General features: G+C 40.7%; 1 protein-coding gene and 1 non-coding gene across 3 annotated transcripts in view; both read left to right on the top strand.

Moving 5' to 3' along the window:
* LOC6046476 overlaps window positions 1-15,524 on the top strand; it is a 96,319-nt gene that overhangs the window by 59,850 nt on the left and 20,945 nt on the right. Inside the window, exon 2 of one of the 2 annotated variants that reach the window (XM_038258831.1) lies at window positions 14,297-14,365. The gene's annotated coding sequence lies outside the window, so the exon portion shown is untranslated. The other variant, XM_038258841.1, reaches the window with a different exon arrangement.
* On the top strand, window positions 8,183-8,255 carry Trnak-cuu. Its single transcript has one exon. It is a non-coding gene; the product is annotated as a tRNA-Lys (tRNA).

Below are 15,524 nucleotides of genomic sequence, written 5' to 3'. Positions count from 1 at the left end.
ATTTTAGAATTTTAGAATTTTAGAATTTTAGAATTTTAGAGTTTTAGAATTTTAAAATTTTAGAATTTTAGAATTTTAGAATTTTAGAATTTTAGAATTTTAGAGTTTTAGAATTTTAAAATTTTAGAATTTTAGAATTTTAGAATTTTAGAATTTTAGAATTTTAGAATTTTAGAATTTTAGAATTTTAGAATTTTAGAATTTTAGAATTTTAGAATTTTAGAATTTTAGAATTTTAGAATTTTAGAATTTTAGAATTTTAGAATTATAGAATTTTAGAATTTTAGAATTTTAGAATTTTAGAATTTTAGAATTTTAGAATTTTAGAATTTTAGAATTTTAGAATTTTAGAATTTTAGAATTTTAGAATTTTAGAATTTTAGAATTTTAGAATTTTAGAATTTTAGAATTTTAGAATTTTATTATTTTAGAATTTTAGAATTTTAGAACTATTATTTTTTTAAGAATTTCAGAGCCATTATGTTTTTCTGTAAAAAAAGCGATAGAAGTTTTGTAAATTACTTTCTAGTAATTTATTTATAAAAGATACATAAATTTGTTTACAAATAACTTACCGAACCGCAGGTCCAGACATGCATTAGAAATTTGCGATATCTCAATATTTTTTTCAATCCTATCGACTGAGATGCATTTTCGTGCCTTGTTGAATTGATGCCGAGCCATCGTGAGATTTACTTTGTTTCGAGAGGGCAACATGTGTTTCCATCCGACCCGTCTTTCCAGATCTTCTGTCCTCCCGTTCTTGGTGATGACGCGGCAAACCCGGGTTTCTTCGTCTTCCCGGGACAACACACACACTCCGCTGGACCAGCTTACCTCCACCCGCCAACTCGGGTTTCTTCCGTCTTCCCGGGATAACACACACGCCGCTGGTCCAGATAACCCTCTTCGACAAACCTGGTTTTTTTCCGTCCTCCCGGCACAACACACAAACCGCTCCTCCGACGAATCCGGGTTTTTTTCTGTCTTCATCCACACACACACACACCGCTGGATCAGCGTACTTTCACCCGCCAACTCGGGTTTCTTCCGTCCTCCCGGGACAACACACACACGCTGTTGGTCCAGCTAGCCTCCTCCGAAAAACCCGGGGGTTTTCCGTCCTCCAGGGACAACACACATACGCCAACCCGAGTTTCTTTCGTCCTCCCGCCGCTGGTTCAGGTAATCTTCTCCGACAAACCCGGGTTTCTTCCGTCTTCACACACAAACACCGCTGGACCAGCTTTCCTTCATCCGCCAACCCGGGTTTCTGGGCCAGCTTATCTCTAACATTCTCGGTGGGACGCGGCAAACCCGGGTTTCTTCCTGGCACATCACACACAAACTGCTGGACCAGCGGAAGTTGGACACTTTCCCTACATGCACCAAAACCAAACATTCTCACTCCCGGAACGACCGACCGACCTGTAATCGCGGAATTTGAATCGACATCCGACCGGAATCGCGTACCAAACAGCTGTTACCAATAAACGTATCAACACAAACATATGCAACAAAATAAACTGCGTGCAACAAAACAAATTTAGAAAAGATGCACAGTAGAAACGGTTTTTTGTTTTTGGAATTTCAAACCGTTCAATGCAAATTTGCAAAAATTATTGTAATATTGTGTGTAATGTTACCAAAACCTACAGATTTCATTATCATTTACTTGAAAGCATTTTGGCAAAAAGTAATTGGTGGTAAAGCTGAATTATTTGATTGTTTTCTGTTTTTTACCATCTTTATTCAGCTTTTTCATACTGTGCATGCAACAAACGCGGTGTCAGGCAAGGATGCCGGTACGACAGAGAATGTCCGGAATCGGACTTTCAACTTCCTGCTTACTTTTGGCCACTTTGGGAGGAATTTCCGGGGAAATCCGGGTACCAATCGATTCCTTGAAATGTCCCCAAGTGAATCAATATGTTTTGAGCATGGTTTACACAGTGTTTTCGATGTTTCAAAGCATCGCAAAATTTTTTTTTTTGAGTTTCCATACAAACAGCAGTTTTTTGTTAAAAATTCTTGGGTTCTGCTTATTTTTTGAAGAAACTATATGATCAATCTCAACAATTTTGGTCTCATTAGCTTCGTAAAACATTTTTCAACAAAATGAGGCATTATGGAGGTTCTAAGTGTAATCGGGAAAGAGATATATCAATTTTGGTAAAAAAAAGCCGGGGGGAAAAATTCGATTTAGGTGGTACCTTAAGTTCGTTTTTGATCTCATCTATTGACAAGTCGTTGGAGAGACCTTTCAAGACCGCCTTGAATGGCCGAGTATTCTTGGTCTCATACGTGTAGAAATTGTGTTTGTGGTTTTTCAAATAACCAACAAAAGTTTGGTGATCTTGTAAAGATTCCGTCAACAAGCGACATTCTCCTCTTCGACCAAGCTGGAACGAAACTTTCAAATTGCAAGTTTCCTTGCAATTCTTCAGTTGTGTTCGAAAGCTGGCCAAATCGGAGACGGAAGTCACAACAATTGGCGGAGCCTTTACTCGTTTCTCGACGGCAGAAGGCTCAGTACGAGGAGAAGGTTCCTTGTCATCAGTTTCGGATAAAACACCGAAACTGTTTGTCAATGGAATTGGAGGATTGACCTCACATTCAGAATCAGAATCAGACCTCAGAAGAGGCTGTTTTTTTTCTGTTTCCGTTAGCCGGTTTAGCGTTCAAACGCTTCACCGACGTAACAACCAAATCTTCAGAAGATTTGCGTTTACTTTTGTTTTGACGCATTTTGCAAGCTAAGTTTTCTTAAAAAGATGGCTTCGTTTGTAAAATACAACAAAATTTCAGGTGGTGTTAGTCTTGAATGACTGTTTAGAATTTTGGAAAATAACTCAGGTAGTCTTTAAAAAGACTGTGAATTTTGTTTTGAAATAACTCTGAGCTTAGGTAGTAAAAAATACCGCAGCTCTAGTGTCCGTTCACCACGAAGGTTCGCAAGACACTGGAACCTTTCTTACTAAAGAATATAACAATGGTTTAACTTCTTTCAATTCATAAAATCGACTTTGTTTATTTATAACGTCAGCACAAAAGAAAGTGAAATGATACAAAAAATCTTATGATGAAAGCAAAATATTTTAAATAAAATCTTTTTCAAAAGAAATAAAAAAACGCAATTTTCACCAAAAGAATATTTTTAATCGCACAAAATCTTGATCAAACAAGCGTTTATGACAAACGCGAGCATAGCATGCGCCAGTGACAACGCACACCGCGGTTTTAGTTTTCTAGCTTCGGTACGAGCCCATTAGTGTGTTGGTGTTTTGGTTCATCGTACCATCGCACCACAACAATCTCGGCTCGTCGCCTCGGTTGTGTGTCTGGCACCCGTGGCATGGACCCAGCGTATAAGCCAAGGTGCTTAACTCGGCACGCGCGGTGGTATTGAACCCGGTTTGTACCGCCAGCGCGTACCACGGTACATACCTCGGCTCATACCGAGTTAAGCAACTTGGCTCATACGCTGGGTTCATACCACGGGTGAGTGCCAGACACACAAACGAGGCGACGAGCCGACGCGAGTCTTGGTTCGCTGGTACGATAAACCAAAATACCCTCGGCTCGAGTGAGTCGGGTACGATTGTAAACCGCAAAGGCGCAAAGCAAAAACAAGGTACAGGTGAACCGCGTGTACCGCACGGTGCAGAGAAGCTTGGCAGAATCAGAGACAGCTATTTTTACAACCGCACCACACTCAATCGCGAGTACCTTATGAAGAAAGCCATTGGCGTTGCGAGCATTGAAAACTTTGAAAACAATATAAACGATAAAAAGATTAGAATGCTCCTATTGGAATCCAAAGAACTCTGTTAAATTAAGAGGCAGTATTTGTAGATTCTGCTCGGTTTGTTCTAGAGGTCGTATCGAGTTGCTCCGATTTGGATGAAACTTTCAGCGTTTGTTTGTCTATGCATGAGATGAACTCATGCCAAATATGAGCCCTCTACGACAAAGGGAAGTGGGGTAAAACGGGCATTGAAGTTTGAGGTCCAAAACACATGAAAATTCTTAAAATTGCTCGCATTTCCGTAAAACTTCATCAATTCCAACTCTCTTAGATGCATTCGAAAGGTCTTTTGAAGCCCTTCAAAATGTGCTATAGACATCCAGATTGGTTTGACTTTTTCTCATAGCTTTTGCAAATTACTGTTAAAAATTGATTTTTTTAAAACCTTAATAACTTTTGGAAACAGCCTCCAACACCCATACTCCCATAGGTCAAAAGTTAGGGAATTTCATGGACTATAAGCCTACGGTATTAGCTTTTTGGCCAATCACAGTTTTTCTCATAGTTTTTCGATTTTTCTAGAACAAACATTTTACAACGTTAGTTTTTGCTCTATAGGCCTCCATAGCGGCACTTTTTGGTCTCAATTTTGACATATTCGGAAAATTTTACATTAGATTGAGGTGTTGGAATTTTGAATTTGATTGGAAAAATGCCATTTAGAATTAATTAAAATATTATTTAGAATTTTGTCGGATTAGGGGTAAACAAGTTTTCGCCTACTTGATACAGCATTTGACGTATTGATCATAGGGTAAATAGGATCTATTTCTTTTTTTCAAAAATGTTTTATTTAATTATTTTTTAAATCAAAATTACAACTCCAATACTTCTAACTTACGTGAAATTGACCGAGGATTCCGAATATGACAAAATTGAGACCAAAAAGTGCCGTCTTCTTGGCCTGCAGGGCAAAAACTAACGTTGTAAAATGTTTGTTCTAGAAAAATCGAAAAACTATGAGAAAAACTGCGATTGACCAAAAAGTTGATACCGTAGGCTTATAGTCCATGAAATTCCCTAACTTTTGACCTATGGGAGTATGGGTGTTGGAGGCTGTTGCAAAAAGATATTAAGGTTTTAAAAAAATCAATTTTTAACAGTAATTTGCAAAAGCTATGAGAAAAAGTCAAACCAATCCTGGATGTCTATAGCACATTTTGAAGGGCTTCAAAAGACCTTTCGAATGCATCTAAGAGAGTTGGAATTGATGAAGTTTTACGGAAATGCGAGCAATTTTAAGAATTTTCATGTGCTTTGGACCTCAAACTTCAATGCCCGTTTTACCCCACTTCCCTTTGTCGTAGAGGGCTCATATTTGGCATGAGTTCATCTCATGCATAGACAAACAAACGCTGAAAGTTTCATCCAAATCGGAGCACCTCGATACGACCTGTTTCACATCGGTGAAAAACTCGCTCTTAAGTTACAAAATCACGAAAAAATTAAGCCTACTTTTAGGCTATTTTAGGAGCACACGGAAACAGATTGATTGTAGCCGGATGAATGTCCTATGTCACAAATTTTTTTACATAAATATTGGACAGTTATGCAAAAACGATTACGGCAAAAGAAACCGAAAAGCAACGATATCTTACGAAAAGATTATTTTCACCAACTTTAACGTTGGCACAGATACTTAATTTTAACTTGAAAACGAGCCATATTATTATATTATTTATATTTATATATATATATATATATATATATATATATATATATATATATATATATATATATATATATATATATATATATTCCATTTGAAAAGAGCCTAAACCAAAAAAAGTTCTCCGATCGGGCTCAAAATTTTTCTGGGGTTCCTTGGCCAAAATAATTAGACCCGTATTTTTTGTTTGGCCATTAGGGTGGCCTACATCGTGCTAGGGTGGTTCAAAAATGGCAATTTTCGTCATTTTTCGCAAAAACCACTTTTTTCTAAAAATCATATCTCCGCGCCATTTCATCCGATTTTAGCTGTCTTAGACGCAAAAGAAAGGTGATGAGTTTGGCTATTTGGGAAAAATAGTAAAAAGTTCCAAAAATCTAGCTTAACTATTGAAAAAGTCGTATGAAAACTTAAAATGGCGTTTTGACCGTGTCTGGACCAAAGAGCCTATGTCTGAAAATATTTTTATCGGATTCCTCGGAAAATTTCACATAACATATCAAAAAATTGGCGATGTCGAACCGTACGTTTTGGAGATACGATTTTTTGAAAATAAAAACTACGTTTTTCGACGCGCCACGCGCAAAAACGGGAAAATGACGAAATCGGCAAAAAATCAACTTTTTTCACTAAAACTGCGATAACTTTAAAATTTCAGCGATGACCTATACATGTCTGGGTACCAAAATTTTCGTAATTGAGAGACGCAATATATATATATAATTATTAATTTTTGAGTTTATTTAATTTTAATTTTATTTTAAATTTAAAGCTATAAATAGCGCTGAAACCCTATTCCCGATTAACCTTAGTTGACGGAATAACATATCATGTTTGGTTATGGTTTGTTCCACTATTTTCACAACTAAAGCGGTAAATCTCAAAATTGGCAGGTAAAGAAGCGACATTCAGGCTGCACCATAACTAATCAACAAAACCCAACAAAAATGTGCTCAAAACATGTTATTTCCTCAAAAAAAAAAAACGGTACAAATGTGCGTGCGTGTGTGTGCCTAAGCCTAGCGAAACATGCGCAAAGATGGCGCTTCGCGCGCGTGTGCTTCTTCTTCTCGCCCTTTGGGCTCTTATTCTTCTGGGTGCGCACCCGCTTAATTTCTAGCACTCACTCTTGCCGCAACCCGCATTCCGCCGTTGGCGTGCCCGCCGGCTCGTGAGTTCACCCTTGACCGCCACGCGTTACAGCATGCCCACGTGCGACCACAGCTTGGCAGGTTGCTCCTCATCTGCGCCCTCGCGAACAACGCCTAGCGTTGTCTCGCCCAGCGCCCTCAATGACGCACGTACGCCGTGTTGGAACGGCGACTCGTACCGCACCGTCCGCCTACCGACGGGATGTTCCGTCGCGCGCCAGCAATCGTGCACCAGCCTCCAGCAGCCGAAGTCGAGCGCCCACCGAAAAGGCCCCTTTTCCGGGGCCTTTTGCGTTCTGGTTGATGGTGTGTGCGTGTTCGTGTTGCGCTTCCTCCTTTTGTTGCACACGGACTGGCTGCCACCGTGTGGATGTTTTCAGGTCTTGCTTTTGGCGGCGTTCTTCGGAGATGGGTCTTGCGCGACACAGATTCCCACAGCGAGATTGGCACAGCGATCACTGCTTGATTCCTCTTCCGGCGGGACCTCCCTTCGGGTGGATTGCAGAGATTGGTTCGGAGTTGGCGCGCTTTGACCGATGACTTATTCTCCGGGCGAGTCTGATCGTCAAAACGTGGCTTACTTTGCGGCGTCTTCAGGGACAAATCCGTCCAGTTCGAGTGGCCACCGAGCTCCCACCGATGCGCAACTCACGACGATTGCGCGGTTTCAGCCGCCGAACGAAGGCCCAACAATCTCCCGCGAGGAATCCGCACGTGCGGTCCAAAATCGTGCGACACACGCGGAGGTCTTTTCCACGACCTTCTCCTTTCGAGACGCGAACAGCATTCCTTTGCCGCTGGCGGCGGAAATGGTTGCGGACGCTTGTGTGCGTGTAGTGTTGCCCGATTGGCGTGTGGTGAATTTGGCTTCGAGCGAGGGGTTTTTTCTGTTTTTGCACATGCACGCTGCGCGGCGTTTGCTTGTTTTGATTACAATAACTTACTAATTACTACACATTTGGGACTAATCTACATAATTGCTACACAACACTGCCATTGCGGCAGAATTTTCCGTGTGGGATGGCAGACCCACACGGAAAATTCTTAAAACTTCACTTTCCCTAAAAAGTGTGCTGGAGACTTTACTGGTCATGGACACAATGCCCTAAACTCAAAGCTAACTAAGACACGAAAGCCCGCGGCTCTCCAAAACATGTACAGCTTACAAACATAAACGAACCCGATGCTGTAGACTTACTCTACACAGAAAGTGACCAGCTGGCTAACTTTACCAGCCCAAAGTGTCTCCAGCTCAGTTTTTTGTTGTTCCAACTCTTGCTACAATGGCACATCGATCCAGACTTACAGCTAATGTTTTACTTATTAACTGAAATCTAACGACTAATAGATATCGATATGACGAAAAACGGGTAACAAGTAATACTAACTATGGGATAACTTTGCTAATTCTAGTGACTGAATCGGGAAGCGATCCGCACTACGCTCTCAAACGACATGTCGACAGTGTCGGAGAGTGGTCGATTTCCGGAAGTTTGAGAGGATTTCCCCATCTCCTATCACCATGAGTCCGGCTAAGGGTTAAATTCAGCGGTTGCCCGGCTAGCTCAGTCGGTAGAGCATGAGACTCTTAATCTCAGGGTCGTGGGTTCGGGCCCCACGTTGGGCGCCATTTTGTTCCACTATTTTCACAACTAAAGCGGTAAATCTCAAAATTGGCAGGTAAAGAAGCGACATTCAGGCTGCACCATAACTAATCAACAAAACCCAACAAAAATGTGCTCAAAACATGTTATTTCCTCAAAAAAAAAAAACGGTACAAATGTGCGTGCGTGTGTGTGCCTAAGCCTAGCGAAACATGCGCAAAGATGGCGCTTCGCGCGCGTGTGCTTCTTCTCGCCCTTTGGGCTCTTATTCTTCTGGGTGCGCACCCGCTTAATTTCTAGCACTCACTCTTGCCGCAACCCGCATTCCGCCGTTGGCGTGCCCGCCGGCTCGTGAGTTCACCCTTGACCGCCACGCGTTACAGCATGCCCACGTGCGACCACAGCTTGGCAGGTTGCTCCTCATCTGCGCCCTCGCGAACAACGCCTAGCGTTGTCTCGCCCAGCGCCCTCAATGACGCACGGACGCCGTGTTGGAACGGCGACTCGTACCGCACCGTCCGCCTACCGACGGGATGTTCCGTCGCGCGCCAGCAATCGTGCACCAGCCTCCAGCAGCCGAAGTCGAGCGCCCACCGAAAAGGCCCCTTTTCCGGGGCCTTTTGCGTTCTGGTTGATGGTGTGTGCGTGTTCGTGTTGCGCTTCCTCCTTTTGTTGCACACGGACTGGCTGCCACCGTGTGGATGTTTTCAGGTCTTGCTTTTGGCGGCGTTCTTCGGAGATGGGTCTTGCGCGACACAGATTCCCACAGCGAGATTGGCACAGCGATCACTGCTTGATTCCTCTTCCGGCGGGACCTCCCTTCGGGTGGATTGCAGAGATTGGTTCGGAGTTGGCGCGCTTTGACCGATGACTTATTCTCCGGGCGAGTCTGATCGTCAAAACGTGGCTTACTTTGCGGCGTCTTCAGGGACAAATCCGTCCAGTTCGAGTGGCCACCGAGCTCCCACCGATGCGCAACTCACGACGATTGCGCGGTTTCAGCCGCCGAACGAAGGCCCAACAATCTCCCGCGAGGAATCCGCACGTGCGGTCCAAAATCGTGCGACACACGCGGAGGTCTTTTTCCACGACCTTCTCCTTTCGAGACGCGAACAGCATTCCTTTGCCGCTGGCGGCGGAAATGGTTGCGGACGCTTGTGTGCGTGTAGTGTTGCCCGATTGGCGTGTGGTGAATTTGGCTTCGAGCGAGGGGTTTTTTCTGTTTTTGCACATGCACGCTGCGCGGCGTTTGCTTGTTTTGATTACAATAACTTACTAATTACTACACATTTGGGACTAATCTACATAATTGCTACAGGTTACAATACAAGCGTCATTAATAAAGAAGACATCTATTTGCATTTTTAAACCCAGACAACACTGCACAAAATTCAGTAGTTTGTCCAAACACTTCAATCGAAGCGTTTTCAAATTGCCGCCAGTTTCGCACGTGCTTTCAACGCGCGTAAATGTTTAAGATGAAGCTCACTTGAATCATTTGGCACTACTCAAGTAATTTGGCGAACTCCAACCGATGGTGCTTGCCGGCAGCTTTATTTGCTTTCTACGTTTTCTTAACGTCTGATCAATGTCAGAAAATAGTGAGCTCGTTTGTAAACAATCAAATTATGACCCACAGGAAAGCACAGCACTCAAAAGTGAGGTTAAACCATCATGACGATGTATGGCATAAACAGAGCTTGTATAGAGCTACAATTTATTAAAAACGCAGCGAATTCGTCCTCAGTCCCCCCTATTGTGAGAGGGAGAGAGAAAATGCCGAAACTGCATCAAAAAGCGGTCCAAATTAAGACTAAAAGTGGGTATATGCAAAGCAATTCTCATTAGCGAGGAATCAATTAGCGAAAACAAAATCCATTTCACTTGCTAATCACCCACCACCACTCTCGAATGTTAGTGGGAAGTGAAAATTGGACGACCTCTTGGCCGGTGATGTTGTGAAAATGTTTGGAATCCGGAGCACTGTAAAATCATGGTTAGGAGCACTTTCGGCTGTAAAATTTTCGCTAGATATCAACGCTTGAACATGCTGCCGTCCATCGCAGCACATACTATCGATAATTTCATGACCAACGGAGAAAGATACAACGATAATTTTTCAATGTTTTGGAAAAAAATAATTTCGGGAGCCATTTTTCGTAACCGAAATGACGTCGAGTAACGTAGTTAATGTAAATTTGACTACCGGAGATAATTCGGGTTTCCGGAGGTGGTTTTGAGGTGTTTTTGCTGATTGAGGTTCCAGAAAACACGATATTTCGAGTTATTGCAGTTTATAATTCACTTGCCCCAAAAGTCAAGGTTATAACTCTATTTCGCCATTTAATCAAGTTTAAACTTTTCCCAAAAGTATACTAGCCCGGAGAATGTGTCACAGTTTCATGACGTTCCCGTCTGTGTTAGCTCTCATTTTGCTAGCATTTTTTGTATTCTAAAAACATTTCGAAAATATTTAAATCAACATAACAAATTTTGAAAAAATGAAAATCAACTTTAAAATAACATTAAAATCGACTTGTTCCGATAGTCAAACTACACAGAAAAATATATTCCTGTAAATTTACATTATTTATCATGTACCAAAAGGTATCATGATAAATGATGTATATTTACATTAGGTTCATTGGAAATTGACATTAGATTCATTGGAAATTTACATTAGTTTTGAAAATTTACATTAGGTTTGGAATTTACATTAATTTTGTCATTCTTCGACTTGGATTGCAGCATGAAAAGGGTGTGGCCTATGTTCTATTTTAAAATGGTTGAAGCGGGCAGCAAAAGGAAATTTAAAAAGTTGTTTTACAGGTAGGGGACGCTTTCTCGTCGACGGCCAAGTGGAATAACGCTGGACTAGAATCGAACGGACGACGGGTAGGATATTCGGTTTTACTGCTGCTACCCGCTGCCGACTGAGCCATCTTTGCATTTTATAAACGAGCGGCTAAAGCATCAACTTGTTCAGGTTGAGGCTCAGGCAGTGGGCCAGCAAAGTATGAGACCGATAGAAAGAGAACCAAATATAACTATTTTTAGTTCGGGTAGTTTTGAAGTCAACGTTTGGCAGAAATACATTGGATATATGATTTACATTAAATAGGAATTTACAGGAAGCCGAACACGGGTAGAAATTCATCAGATTTGAGTTTCCATGCTCAACGTTTCCATTAGATTCATGATTTACATTAGATTTAGATTTACATTGGAGTAATTTACATTGTTACGTTCCCCAAGGGGTACACCAACCTGAAGCAGCTGAGTGAAATAAAGCGCTTGAGAAGATTTCACATCTGGTGGGAGACCTACCGGAACAAGCGACCGAACGTGACCCAGTGTAAGAACTGCTTGCAGCTGGGTCATGGAACGAGGAACTGTCACCTCAAGGGGAGGTGCAACAACTATGGGGGTCCCCTCAAGACGGACGAGTGCGAAGTCCAGGAAGCTCAGCCAAAGCGGTGTGCCAACTGCTCTGGAGCCCACGAAGCTACGGACCGCAGCTGCCCCAAGCGTGCGGATTTCATCCAGCGGCGGCAGCAGGCGTCGAAACCAAAACCGCCGGCAAGGCAGGTGGAGAAGCAGAGTCCAGCAGTTCTGGCGCAGTTCCGGACGGAAAATCGAAGGATCGCCCGAGACGGTGGAGCCACGGAGGAGGAAGCCGGGGAGGTACTCTACAGTATGGCTGAGCTGTGGGGGATTTTCTCTGAATACATCGGCAGGTTCAAGACCTGCAAGACCCGCTTGGACCAAGTAACCCTCGCCAGTTACATGATCTAAACGTATGGAATTTGAAGAATTGTTTTGGTTTTTTTAATTATATATTGCTTTTACTGATCCTCGGTCCCAACCTGGTCACAGTACCTAAAAGGATCTAATAAAAATAAGTTAAGAATGACAAAAATCCTGTTATTAGATGTTTCGATATGTTACGTAAAACATTCTGAAATTCATAGACAAATATTTTGAACATTGAACTCTTTTTTCTCGCTATTTTTTGAACCACCTTATTTTCTATAGAAGCACCTTAATCGCAAAACAAAAAAATACGGATCTAAATATGTTGGCCAAGGAACTCCTATGCCAAACTTGAGCCAAATCGGAGCACTTTTGATTTGGATCCTGCTTATTTGACTGGCTATATATTACAATACATACAACTGAATGGCTATATATTACAATACATACAACATTCAACAGAGGAGTGCTATCGACTGGTGGATCAATTCTCAAATTTAGTTCTCGGCTTATCAGTCCCAGTAGCAAGTAAAACGAAATTTTGTTTTTTATGCCCCAACATTCTTTTTGTGTGTATTACAATTTTCTAGAACCAATTTTCTCTGTTCTTTTTCTCAACATACGCTCTGAAAAAAAGTGTCGATATCGAATCCGTGCCTTTGCCGTATTGGCCACCATAGTTTGATGAATAAGCGACGGGCATGTTTCCACATAAGCCACTGAACGGAATGAATTGTTTCAATGAACGAATGAACACGATTTTTTGTTGTTGTACGATTTGTTTTTTATTCGCAAAATAAGTACTCTCCTCTCATTTCAATTCGGAAGGATTACTCGCTCGGTTTTTAAAAATGGATGTATCAAAGTAAAAAATCGGAAAATGAAAGAAAAATAGAAGTCGTATTACACCAGAATCCACTTACGAAGTATAAATAAAGATAACAGCCCTCCTCGGCAGCTCCCTACCCTACATGAAAAGATATTTTTAGCAAAGATGTAATGTATAGAAAAATATAACTTCATCATCTTCTTATAAATTAGGTTCGGAAGACAACTGTATCTAAATTTACTAAATCGTTTTGCATACGCACGTGTTTGGAACGCTCCATGCTAAAATTTCGCAGATCTTTTGTTGTGAGTGTCTGCCATAACGGAGGTGTGTCGGCAATTCTTTCTGTTGCGTACGTGTTTGTGTGTGTTGGAAACTAATTTGATGTTGATGTTGTTAATGAAATAACAATTGAAATTAGCTGCGTTTTCCTGGCAGCACAGATTCTTGAGAAGAGGCGCCACCACCAGCTCAGCTGAATGGAATAACGCTTTTCAAATTGCCCATTAATTGGCGCAGTTTTTGCTCATTTGGTGATGGCGAGAGGTGAGAACATTTTTTGATCACTTGTGATCTGTAGTGATAAGGTTAGACAAAAATGATTTGTCAAATTAAGACATAAGAAAAAATTTCGATCTATCAACGACTTCGACTTTAATCCACTTATCAATCTTCTCTTTAAATCGTTTAGATTCACATAATCCAAAAATAAGTTTATCATAGAATAGTTTCTTAAATTAAGAGCGAGTCCGCAAGCAAGGAAAAAATATTGAACATTGACCCCAAAAATCGTTTAACAATTTAATGTTTCTTCGTTAAACTAGCAACCTCCTCTGTAGTTTCGGAGCAACTTCCAACTTAAATTCTTACCAAATAGGATACAGTTTCAATGCAACCATTAATCTATGCAATTTCTGCATTTAAGCTTTATTATTTCTTCATACGCAAGTTACTTTTTTTTATTTATATAAATATGTGATAAACACAATTTTATTATTCGCCGCTTCACAGCCAATTTGCACTGTTTTGTGTAAAGTAAGGTCAGCTCTGATGGTCGGTTCCTCATAAAAAGTTGGATCGGTAATTTATTGTTCACTTTACAGTCAAAATTGGCACTATTTTGAGCGGTGATGGTTCAAGGCTGTTTGTTCAAGACGAGTTCAGACTCTTACGATAGTCTGCGAGTTCGAGGTGACGACGGGCATTGCACATTTGTGAGCGTTTAGGAACATGTCCGACCGTTTGTGGATGAATTTTTAGATGGCAATTATCGTATATTGCTATAACAACAGACATGCGGAAGTTTTGAACATACGTTAATTGCAGACTCCAGGCAAAAAGAACGACATTGCGTGGCAATTGTTTGTTGATGATGAAGTACGTGATTGCTGTGTGCACATGCAATTATATTAATATAATTAGCTGGGTATAATTTCTAACAAACAATACTAATGATTCTTCTATTTTTTGCTTCTTTTCCAGGACTTTATATTTTGCACCCCATGAAATAAATATTTGAAGAAGTTTTCCGCGGACATTGAACCAGTTTTGGTAAGAAATCAGAGTTTGGGAAGCTCTTTCACGTAGGTATGACTAAAAGGTAAAATAGGCTAGATTTACTAATTATTTGTTTTAATAGCTGAGCCAGCCTATCTTATAAGTTTATAGCTCATACCGAAAAAACATGCTGATTTTGTCTGCTATAACGTAAACCGAGACCGGTGGTGTAGTGGAAAGCGTCATGCCTTCCGTCGGACGGGGAAGTAAATGTTGGCCCCGATCTAACCTAGAGGTTAGGTCGTTAGCACAGTCCATGTCGTCTACCTGGGTCCTGTCTTGGTTAAGTCGCTGGTAGATAGTTGGACTCACAATCCAAAGGTCGTCAGTTCGAAACCTGGGGTGCACAGTAAAAAATAATGTAAAATTGGAAGCTGTAATTTTGGTAGGTTAAATATTACCTCTTTTATGATGTAATTTTACCTCAATTTAGACTGAAAAAGTGACATTACACCAGAAAAGTAGTAAAATTACACATTTCTAAAGGTAAAATTACACCTTTTTTTCTGACATAAAAGATGTACCCCTTCTCAGATGTAATATTGCCATGATTTTTTTTTTCTGTGTGGATTGAAGCATAGGTTTAAAAAGAGGTTTGCAATTGCCTCAACAATTAAGCCTTCGCACTTCTAGTTTCGAGTAGGAATCTCGCTATCGATAACGCAAAGGCAATGCTGTAGAGCGAACAATTTATTTATTTAACTTAAACCTTTTAACGCATTCTCAAGTTACAATTTGAAGGCTTTCACAATTGCAAACAATCGTGCTTACCCAGGGGGATGGTAAAGGCAGACATCTTGGGGTTTGAGATTAATATCACGCGGAAACTGCGCACAGTAAAAACAAAAATATTGTTTTGTTTATATTGAATTTTTTTCTATCATAAATTCTAATTTACTGTAGTCAAAGTCAGAATACACAGTACTACAGTTAAATGTTCCATGTAAAATAAGTACAACTTTAAATGAAGTTATCGGCCAGATGTGTCCTTAAGGATCTCAAATTTAGTAGTTTAATTTGTAAATGAATGAATTGAGAAAAAATCACCTCAAAAACATACATTACCTTTTAAACTTGAATTGTGGTATAATTTTACATGAAAAAAAAAATCAGTTTCTTTCCATTGTATGCCAGAAGTTTTTGTACTTTTTAC

Source organism: Culex quinquefasciatus, chromosome 1, assembly GCF_015732765.1.
Source record: "Culex quinquefasciatus strain JHB chromosome 1, VPISU_Cqui_1.0_pri_paternal, whole genome shotgun sequence".
NCBI lineage: Eukaryota > Metazoa > Arthropoda > Insecta > Diptera > Culicidae > Culex > Culex quinquefasciatus.
Note: the sequence above shows the minus strand (reverse complement) of the source record. Positions and strands in the feature narration are given on the sequence as shown.